The 11,345-nt window shown below is 38.4% G+C and overlaps 1 non-coding gene across 1 annotated transcript; it reads left to right on the top strand.

Annotated features, from left to right (window-relative positions):
• Positions 1-383: 383 nt before the first annotated feature.
• On the top strand, positions 384-491 carry LOC112804921 (small nucleolar RNA R71). The gene has a single exon (XR_003203537.1). It is a non-coding gene; the product is annotated as a small nucleolar RNA R71 (small nucleolar RNA).
• The last annotated feature ends 10,854 nt before the right edge of the window (positions 492-11,345 follow it).

Genomic DNA, 11,345 nt, shown 5'->3' on the forward strand with positions numbered 1-11,345 from the left:
AATTCACCTCTTCCATTGAAGGGTTCTCAGGATCATAGGCTTCTTCCTCAGATGAAGCCTCCTTAGTACTGCTTGGTGCATTTTGCATTCCAGACAGACTTTGAGAAATCATATTGACTTGTTGAGTTAATATTTTATTCTGAGCCAATATGGCAATCAGAGTGTCAATCTCAAGAACTCCTTTCTTCTGATTAGTCCCATTGTTCACAGGATTCCTTTCAGAAGTGTACATGAATTGGTTATTTGCAACCATTTCAATCAGTTCTTGAGCTTCAGTAGGCGTCTTCTTCAGATGAAGAGATCCTCCTGCAGAGCTATCCAAAGACATCTTGGATAGTTCAGAGAGACCATCATAGAAAAATACCTATGATGCTCCATTCAGAAAGCATATCAGAGGGACACTTTCTGATTAATTGCTTGTATCTTTCCCAAGCTTCATAGAGGGATTCTCCTTCCTTCTGTCTGAAGGTTTGGACTTCCACTCTAAGCTTACTCAATTTTTGAGGTGGAAAGAACTTTGCCAAGAAGGCATTGACTAGCTTTTCCCAAGAGTCCAGGCTTTCTTTAGGTTGTGAGTCCAACCATGTTCTAGCTCTGTCTCTTACAGCAAAAGGGAATAGCATAAGTCTGTAGACCTCAGGGTCAACCCCATTAGTCTTGACAGTGTCACAGATTTGCAAGAATTCAGCTAAAAACTGATGAGGATCTTCCAATAGAAGTCCATGGAACTTGCAATTCTGTTGCATTAGAGAAACTAATTGAGGCTTAAGCTCAAAGTTGTTTGCTCCAATGGCAGGGATAGAGATGCTTCTCCCATAGAAGTCGGGAGTAGGTGCAGTAATGTCACCCAGCACCTTCCTTGCATTGTTGGCATTGTTGTTGTTTTCGACTGCCATGAGTTCTTCTTCTTTGAAGAATTCGGTCAGGTCCTCTAAAGAGAGTTGTGCTTTGGCTTCTCTTAGCTTTCTCTTCAAGGTCCTTTCAGGTTCAGGGTCAGCCTCAACAAGAATGCTTGTGTCTTTGCTCCTGCTCATAAGAAAGAGAAGAGAACATGAAAATGTGGAATCCTCTATGTCACAGTATAGAGATTCCTTGAAGTGTCAGAGGAAAAGAAGAGTAGAAGACAGAAGTAGAAAATTCGAACTTATCAAAGAAGATGGAGTTCGAATTTTGCATTAAGGGATAGTGTTAGTCCATAAATAGAAGGATGTGAGAAGGAGGGAAGAAATTTTTGAAAATTAAGTAAAAGATTTTGAAAACATTTTTGAAAACACTACTTGATTTTCGAAAATGAAAGTGGAAAAGAAATCAAGTGATTTTTGAAAAAGATTTTGAAATTAGAAATCAAAAAGATTTGATTGAAAACTATTTTGAAAAAAGATGTGATTAAGAAGATATGATTGGTTTTAAAAAAAATGTGATTGAGAAGATATGATTTGAAAAACATTTTAAAAAAATTTGATTTTTGAAAATTAAAAACTTGACTAACAAGAAAAGATATGATTCAAACATTAAACCTTTCTCAACAGAAAAGGCAACATACTTGAAATGTTGAATCAAATCATAAATTGATAGTAAGTATCTTTGAAAATGGAAAGAAATTGATTTTGAAAAAGATTTGATTGAAAAATTGATTTGAAAAAGATTTGATTTTAAAAAGATTTTGAAAACTTAAAAAAATTGATTTGAAAACAAAATCTTCCCCCTTGTGCCATCCTGGCGTTAAACGCCCAGAATGGTGCACATTCTGGCGTTTAACGCCCAAAATGCTACCCTTTTGGGCGTTAAACGCCCAACCAGGTACCCTGGCTGGCGTTTAAACGCCAGTCTGTCCTTCTTCACTGGGCGTTTTGAACGCCCAGCTTTTTCTGTGCAATTTCTCTGCTGTATGTTCTGAATCTTTAATTCTCTGTATTATTGACTTGAGAAGACACAAATTAAAAATATTTTTGGATTTTTAATAATAAGGAAAAATCAAAATGCACAAAGAATCAAATAACAATGCATGCAAGACACCAAACTTAGCAGTTTGTATACTACTGACACTAATGAGAATGCATATGAGACACACAAAACACTCAAGTCAAGAGAATTTAAAGATTAGAGTAAGAAATCATCAAGAACATCTTGAAGATCACTAAGACACATGAATGAATGCATGCAATTAACACCAAACTTAAGATGAGACACTAGACTCAAACAAGAAATTTTTGGATTTTATGATTTTTTTGATGTTTTTGTGTTTTTCGAAAATTAAGTGGAAAAAGATATCAAAATTCTTAATGAGAATTCCAGGAATCAGTGCAATGCTAGTCTAAGACTCCGGTCCAGGAATTAGACATGGCTTCACAGCCAGCCAAGCTTTCAAAGAAAGCTTCGGTCCAAAACACTAGACATGGCCAATGGCCAGCCAAGCCTTAGCAGATCACTGCTCCAAAAGCAAGATTGATAAAAATCAACAAGCTCTTGTGATGATAAGTTGAAACCTCGGTCCAATGAGATTAGACATGGCTTCTCAGCCAGCCAGACTTCAACAAATCATCATGAAACTCTAGAATTCATCATCAAGAATTTCGAAAAAAATAAATACCTAATCTAAGCAACAAGATGAACCGTCAGTTGTCCAAACTGAACAATCCCCGGCAACGGTGCCAAAAACTTGGTGCTGTTGCCGGATCTTGGCACTGATGTTACCGGACCAAAAGCTTGCTCAAAACGTGAACAACCCCCGGCAACGGCGCCAAAAACTTGGTGCGCGAAATTGTGAACAATACTTTTCACAACTCTCATAATCCCCGGTCATGGACCCCAAAAACTTGGTGTTCAATACCATGGCATTAACACAACTTCGCACAACTAACCAGCAAGTGCACTGGGTCGTCCAAGTAATAAACCTTACGCGAGTAAGGGTCGATCCCACGGAGATTGTTAGTATGAAGCAAGCTATGGTCATCTTGTAAATTTTAGTCAGGCAAACTCAAATGGATATGGTGATGAACGCATAAAACATAAAGATAAAGATAGAGATACTTATGTAATTCTTTGGTAGGAACTTCAGATAAGCGCATGAAGATGCCTTCCCTTCCGTCTCTCTGCTTTCCTACTGTCTTCATCCAATCCTTCTTACTCTTTTCCATGGCAAGCTTATGCAAGGGTTTCACCGTTGTCAGTGGCTACCTCCCATCCTCTCAGTGAAAATGTTCCTATGCTCTGTCACAGCATGGCTAATCATCTGTCGGTTCTCGGTCAGGCCGGAATAGAATCCAGTGATTCTTTTGCGTCTGTCACTAACGCCCCGCCTGCTAGGAGTTTGAAGCACGTCACAGTCATTCAATCGTTGAATCCTACTCAGAATACCACAGACAAGGTTAGACCTTCCGGATTCTCTTGAATGCCGCCATCAGTTCTAGCCTATACCACGAAGACTCTGATCTCACAGAATGGTTGGCTCGGTTGTCAGGCGAGCACTCGGTTGTCAGGCGATCAACCATGCATCGTGCAATCAGGAATCCAAGAGATATTCACCCAATCGAAGGTAGAACGGAGGTGGTTGTCAGTCACACGTTCATAGGTGAGAATGATGATGAGTGTCACGGATCATCACATTCATCAAGTTGAAGAACAAGTGATATCTTAGAACAAGAACAAGCGGAATTGAATAGAAGAACAATAGTAATTGCATTAATACTCGAGGTACAGCAGAGCTCCACACCTTAATCTATGGTGTGTAGAAACTCCACCGTTGAAAATACATAAGAACAAGGTCTAGGCATGGCCGTGAGGCCAGCCTCCCAATGATCTAAGAATTAGACGTCCAAAGATTCCAAATACAATAGTAAAAGGTCCTATATATAGAGAACTAGTAGCCTAGGGTGTACAGAGGTGAGTAAAAGACATAAAAATCCACTTCCGGGCCCACTTGGTGTGTGCTTGGGCTGAGCAAATGAAGCATTTTCGTGTAGAGACTCCTTCTGGAGTTAAACGCCAGCTTTAGTGCCAGTTTGGGCGTTTAACTCCCATTTTGGTGCCAGTTCCGGCGTTTAACGCTGGAATTCCTGAGGGTGACTTTGAACGCCGGTTTGAGCCATCAAATCTTGGGCAAAGTATGGACTATCATATATTGCTGGAAAGCCCAGAATGTCTACTTTCCAACGCCGTTGAGAGCGCGCCAATTGGGCTTCTGTAGCTCCAGAAAATCCGCTTCGAGTGCAGGAAGGTCAGAATCCAACAGCATCTGCAGTCCTTTTCAGTCTCTGAATCAGATTTTTGCTCAGGTCCCTCAATTTCAGTCAGAAAATACCTGAAATCACAGAAAAACACACAAACTCATAGTAAAGTCCAGAAAAGTGAATTTTAACTAAAAACTAATAAAAATATACTAAAAACTAACTAGATCATACCAAAAACATACTAAAAACAATGCCAAAAAGCGTACAAATTATCCGCTCATCAAAGCTATTCAAACTTGGATCTCTTCGGAACCTTGAAAGAGGAATGAAGAGATCAGCTAGAAATGCTTTCTCATGCTGGACCAAATTGGGTGTGGATGGGTATGTGGCTATAACCCTCTCAACACTTGATTTGGGAAATGCATATGGTATAATCAGTGACCATACTTCATCTCTTCTCATGAGCAATTGACCAAGGCATTGGCTATTGATCAAGATTTGAGAGATTGAACCACAAGAAATTGTTGTTCAATCACTTAAGATTGCCAAGGAGATCAATGAGTGCATTGATTGAGGAAGAGATGAGAATGAAATTGATCCGGAGAATGCAACATCTCCTGAGCCCAATGAACTCCCCATTTCTGATCTTACCCATTCTCTTTAATTTCTGCAATTTACTTTTATGAGCAATTCCCCCATTCCCAATTACAATTCTGCAATTTACTTTCAGTCATTTACTTTCCCGCCATTCTATTTTCTGCAAGTATCAACTCTATTCATGGATTCGCTCAACTAGAACATTCCTCTAATTAAAGTTGCTTGATCAATCAATCCCTGTGGGATTCGACCTCGCTCTATTGTGAGTTTTTACTTGACGACAAATTCGGTACACTTGCCGAATGGAGATTTGTTGAGAGACAAGTTTTCCCTCGATCACTATAGGAACTCAGAATTAAGATAGTGTTATTGATTCTCCTAGTTCAGTATGTTGATTCTTGAACACAGCTACTTATGGGTCGTCCAAGTAATAAACCTTACGTGAGTAAGGGTCGATCCCACGGAGATTGTTGGTATGAAGCAAGCTATAGTCATCTTGTAAATCTCAGTTAGGCGGATAATAAATGGTTATGGAGTTTTCGAATAATAATAATAGATAAACAGAAAATAAAGATAGAAACACTTATGTAAATCATTAGTAAGAATTTCAAATAAGTGTATGGAGATGCTTTGTCCCTGTTGGATCTCTGCTTTCCTACTGCCTTCCTTCAATCCTTCTTACTTTTTTTCATGGCAAGCTGTATGTAGGGCATCACCGTTGTCAATGGCTACTTCCCATCCTCTCAGTGAAAAAGATCCAAATGCTCTTGTCACAGCACGGCTAATCATCTGTCGGTTCTCGATCATGTCAGAATAGAATCCATTGATTCTTTTGCGTTCGTCATCAGGCCCAACAATCGCGAGTTTGAAGCTTGTCACAGTCATTGAATCCCTGAATCCTACTCGGAATACCACAGATAAGGTTTAGACTTTCCAGATTCTCATGAATGCTGCCATCAATTCTAGCTTATACCACGAAGATTCTGATTAAGGAATCTAAGAGATATGCATTCGGTCTAAGGTAGAACGGAAGTGGTTGTCAGTCACGTGTTCACAGGTGAGAATGATGATGAGTATCACGGATCATCACATTCATCATGTTGAAATGCAACTAATATCTTAGAATAAGAATAGGCTGAATTGAATAGAAAATAGTAGTAATTACATTAAAACTCGAGGTACAGCAGAGCTCCACACCCTTAATCTATGGTGTGTAGAAACTCCACCGTTGAAAATACATAAGTGATGGTCCAGGCATGGCCAAGAGGCCAGCCCCCATGAACGTGATCAAAGGATCATAAGGAAATCCAAAAATAATCCAAAGATGTGGTCAAAAGACCCCTAGTACAATAGTAAAAAGTTCTATTTATACTAAACTAGCTACTAGGGTTTACAGAAGTAAGTAATTGATACAGAAATCCACTTCCGGGGCCCACTTGGTGTGTGCTTAGGTTAAGCTTGAGCTTTACACGTGCAGAGGCTTCTTTTGGAGTTGAACGCCAAGTTGTAACGTGTTTTTGGCGTTCAACTCTGGTTCGTGACGTGTTTCTGGCGTTTGACTCCAGAATGCAGCATGGAACTGGCGTTGAGCGCCAGTTTGTATCGTCTAATCTTGAATAAAGTATAAACTATTATATATTGATGGAAAGCTCTGGATGTCTACTTTCCAACGCCGTTGAGAGCGCGCCATTTGAAGTTCCGTAGCTCTAGAAAATCCATTTCGAGTGCAGGGAGGTCAAAATCCAACAGCAACAGCAGTCCTTTGACAGCCTTTTATCAGAGTTTTGCTCAGATCCCTCAATTTCAGCCAAAAAATACCTAAAATCACAAAAAAACACACAAACTCATAGTAAAGTCCAGAAATGTAAATTTTACATAAAAAATAATAAAAACATCCCTAAAAGTAGCTAGATCCTACTAAAAACTACCTAAAAACAATGCCAAAAAGCGTATAAATTATCTGCTCATCACAACACCAAACTTAAATTGTTGCTTGTCCCCAAGCAACTGAAAATCAAATAGGATAAAAAGAAGAGAATATACTATAAATCCCAAAATATCAATGAATATTAGTTCTAAATTAGATGAGCGGGACTTGTAGCTTTTTGCTTCTGAACAGTTTTGGCATCTCACTTTATCATTTGAAGTTTAGAATGATTGGCATCTATAGGAACTTAGAATTTCAGATAGTGTTATTGATTCTCCTAGTTAAGTTTGTTGATTCTTGAACACAGTTACTTTTATGAGTCTTGGCCGTGGCCCTAAGCACTTTGTTTTCCAGTATTACCACCGGATACATAAATGCCACAGACACATGATTGGGTAAACCTTTTCAGATTGTGACTCACCTTTGCTAGAGTCCCCAATTAGAGGTGTCCAGAGTTCTTAAGCACACTCTTTTTGCTTTGGATCACGACTTTAACCACTCAGTCTCAAGCTTTTCACTTGGACCTGCATGCCACAAGCACATGGTTAAGGACAGCTTGATTTAGCCGCTTAGGCCTGGATTTTATTTCCTTGGACCCTCTTATCCATTGATGCTCAAAGCTTTGGATCCTTTTTACCCTTGCCTTTTGGTTTTAAGGGCTATTGGCTTTTTCTGCTTGCTTTTTCTTTTTCTTTCTATTTTTTTCGCCACTTTTTTTTCAAGTTTTTTCTTTTTCACTGCTTTTTCTTGCTTCAAGAATCAAATTTATGATTTTTCAGATTATCAGTAACATTTCTCTTTGTTCATCATTCTTTCAAGAGCCAACAATTTTAACATTCATAAACAACAAGATCAAAAAAATATGCAATGTTCAAGCATTCATTCAGAAAACAAAAAGTATTGTCACCACATCAATATAATTAAACTAATTTCAAGGATAAATTCGAAACTCATGTACTTATTGTTCTTTTGAATTAGGAACATTTTTCATTTAAGAGAGGTGAAGGATTCATGGAATTATTCATAGCCTTATGACATAGTTACTATATACTAATGATCATGAAGTAGAGACACAAAACATAAACAAACATATAGCATAAAAACCGAAAAAAAAACAATGGAGAAATAAGAACGAGAAATGAGTCCACCTTAGTGATGGTGGCGCTTTCTTCTTGAAGAACCAATGATGTCCTTGAGCTCTTCTATGTCTCTTCCTTGCCTTTGTTGCTCCTCCCTCATTGCTCTTTGATCTTCTCTAATTTCATGGAGAATGATGGAGTGCTCTTGATGTTCCATGATGAGCGGATAATTTGTACGCTTTTTGGCATTGTTTTTAGTATGTTTTTAGTATGATCTAGTTAGTTTTTAGTATATTTTTATTAGTTTTTAGTTAAAATTCACTTTTCTGGACTTTACTATGAGTTTGTGTGTTTTTCTGTGATTTCAGGTATTTTCTGACCTCCCTGCACTTGAAGCGGATTTTCTGGAGCTACAGAAGCCCAATTGGCGCGCTCGCAATGGCGTTGGAAAGTAGACATCCTGGGCTTTCCAGCAATATATGATAGTCCATACTTTGCCCAAGATTTGATGGCCCAAACCGGTGTTCAAAGTCACCCTCAGAATTTCCAGCGTTAAACGCCGGAACTGGCACAAGAATGGGAGTTAAACGCCCAAACTGGCATAAAAGCTGGCGTTTAACTCCAAGAAGAGTCTCTATACGAAAATGCTTCAATGCTCAGCCCAAGCACACACTAAGTGGGCCCGGAAGTGGATTTTTATGTCATTTACTCATCTCTGTACACCCTAGGCTAGTAGTTCTCTATATATAGGACCTTTTACTATTGTATTTGGAGCTTTTGATCATATTTTTATGATTGAACCCTCTTTGGGAGGCTGGCCATTCGGCCATGCCTAGACCTTGTTGTTATGTATTTTCAACGGTGGAGTTTCTACACACCATAGATTAAGGTGTGGAGCTCTGCTGTACCTCGAGTATTAATGCAATTACTATTGTTCTTCTATTCAATTCCGCTTGTTCTTGTTCCAAGATATCACTTGTTCTTCAACTTGATGAATGTGATGATCCGTGACACTCATCATCATTCTCACCTATGAACGTGTGCCTGACAACCACCTCCGTTCTACCTTAGATTGGGTGAATATCTATTGGATTCCTGATACACGATGCATGGTTGATCGCCTGACAACCGAGTGCTCGCCTGACAACCGAGCCAGCCATTCCGTGAGATCAGAGTCTTCGTGGTATAGGCTAGAACTGATGGCGGCATTCAAGAGAATCCGGAAGGTCTAACCTTGTCTGTGGTATTCTGAGTAGGATTCAATGATTGAATGACTGTGACGAGCTTCAAACTCCTGAAGGCGGGGCGTTAGTGACAGACGCAAAAGAATCACTGGATTCTATTCCGGCCTGATTGAGAACCGACAGATGGATAGCCGTGCTGTGACAGGGTGCGTTGAATATTTCCACTGAGAGGATGGGAGGTAGCCACTGACAACGGTAAAACCCTTGCATAAGCTTGCCATGGAAAGGAGTAAGAAGGATTGGATGAAGACAGTAGAAAAGCAGAGAGATGGAAGGGACAAGCATCTTCATACGCTTATCTGAAATTCCTACCAATGAATTACATAAGTATCTCTATCTTTATCTTTATGTTTCATTCGTATATCATCATTCATATCCATTTGAGTCTTCCTGACTAAGATTTACAAGGTGACCATAGCTTGCTTCATACCAACAATCTCTGTGGGATCGACCCTTACTCGCGTAAGGTTTATTACTTGGACGACCCAGTACACTTGCTGGTTAGTTGTGCGAAGTTGTAGTGATCACAATTTCGTCCACCAAGTTTTTGGCGCCGTTGCCGGGGATTGTTGAGTTTGGACAACTGACGGTTCATCTTGTTGCTTAGATTAGGTATTTTTCTTCAGAGTTCTTAAGAATGAATTCTAGTGTTTCAAGGTGATGTTCTTATCATCACCAAAGCTGATTGATCTTCATCAATTTAGCTCTTGAATGCAATGTTCTGCTGAAGCTTGTTTAGCCATGTCTAATTTCTTTAGACTAAAGCTTTAGACTAACATTGCATGATTCCTGGAATTCTCATTAAGAATTTTGATACCTTTATTTTCTTTTTCCACTTAATTTTCGAAAAAAAAAATTTAGAAAATCAAAAAATCAAAAAAAAAATTTCTTGTTTGAGCCTAGAGTCTCATTTTAAGTTTGGTGTCAATTGCATGTTTCTGTTCTTCTTGCACTCATGCATGTGTCTTCATTAATCTTCAAGTTGTTCTTGATGATTTCTTACTCTGATCTTTGAATTCTCTTGACTTGAGTGTTTATGTGTCTCATATGCATTCTCATTAGTGTCAGTAGTATACAAACTGCTAAGTTTGGTGTCTTGCATGCATTGTTATTTGATTTTAGTTGCATTTTGATTATTCCTCACTATTAAAAATCCAAAAATATTTTTAATTTGTGTCTTTTCAAGTCAATAATACAGAGAATTGAAGATTCAGAACATACAGCAGAGGAATTATACAGAAAAAGCTAGGCGTTCAAAACGCCCAGTGAAGAAGGACAGACTGGCGTTTAAACGCCAGCCAGGGTGCCTGGTTGGGCGTTTAACGCCCAAAAGGGTAGAGTTTTGGGCGTTAAACGCCAGAATGTGCACCATTCTGGGCGTTTAACGCCAGGATGGCACAAGAGGGAAGATTTTGTTTTCAATGCAAATTTTTTTCAAGTTTTCAACATCTTTTCAAAATCAAATCTTTTTCAAATCATATCTTTTCAATCAAATCTTTTTCAAATTCAATTTCTTTCTATTTTCAAAGATACTTGCTATCAATTAATGATTTGATTCAACATTTCAAGTATGTTGCCTTTTCTGTTGAGGAAGGTTTAATGTTTGAATCATATCTTTTCTTGATAGCCAAGTCATTAATTTTCAAAATCAAATCTTTTTTAAAATGTTTTTCAAATCATATCTTCTCAATCACATCTTTTTAAAACCAATCATATCTTCTTAACCACATCTTTTTCAAAATAACTTTCAATCAAATCTTTTTGATTTCTAATTTCAAATTCTTTTTCAAAAATCACTTGATTTCTTTCCCACTTTTATTTTCGAAAATCAATTAGTGTTTTTCAAAATGTTTTCAAAATCTTTTACTTGATTTTCGAAAATTACTTCCCCTCTTCTCACATCCTTCTATTTATGGACTAACACTATTCCTTAATGTAAAATTCGAACTCCATCTTCTTTGATAAGTTTGAATTTTCTACTTCTGCCTTCTATTTTTCTTTTCCTCTGACACCTCAAGGAATCTCTATACTGTGACATAGAGGATTCCACATTTTATTGTTCTCTTCTCTTTCTTATGAGCAGGAGCAAGGACAAAAGCATTCTTGTTGAGGCTGATCCTGAACCCGAAAGGACCTTGAAGCGAAAGCTAAGAGAAGCCAAGACACAATTCTCTGTAGAGGACCTAACAGAAATCTTCAAAGAAGAAGAACACATGGCAGCCGAAAACAACAACAATGCCAACAATGCAAGGAAGGTGCTGGGTGACTTTACTGCACCTACTCCCGATTTCTATGGGAGAAGCATCTCTATCCCTGCCATTGGAGCAAA

The sequence above is a fragment of the Arachis hypogaea genome, chromosome 5 (assembly GCF_003086295.3).
Source record: "Arachis hypogaea cultivar Tifrunner chromosome 5, arahy.Tifrunner.gnm2.J5K5, whole genome shotgun sequence".
Lineage (NCBI taxonomy): Eukaryota > Viridiplantae > Streptophyta > Magnoliopsida > Fabales > Fabaceae > Arachis > Arachis hypogaea.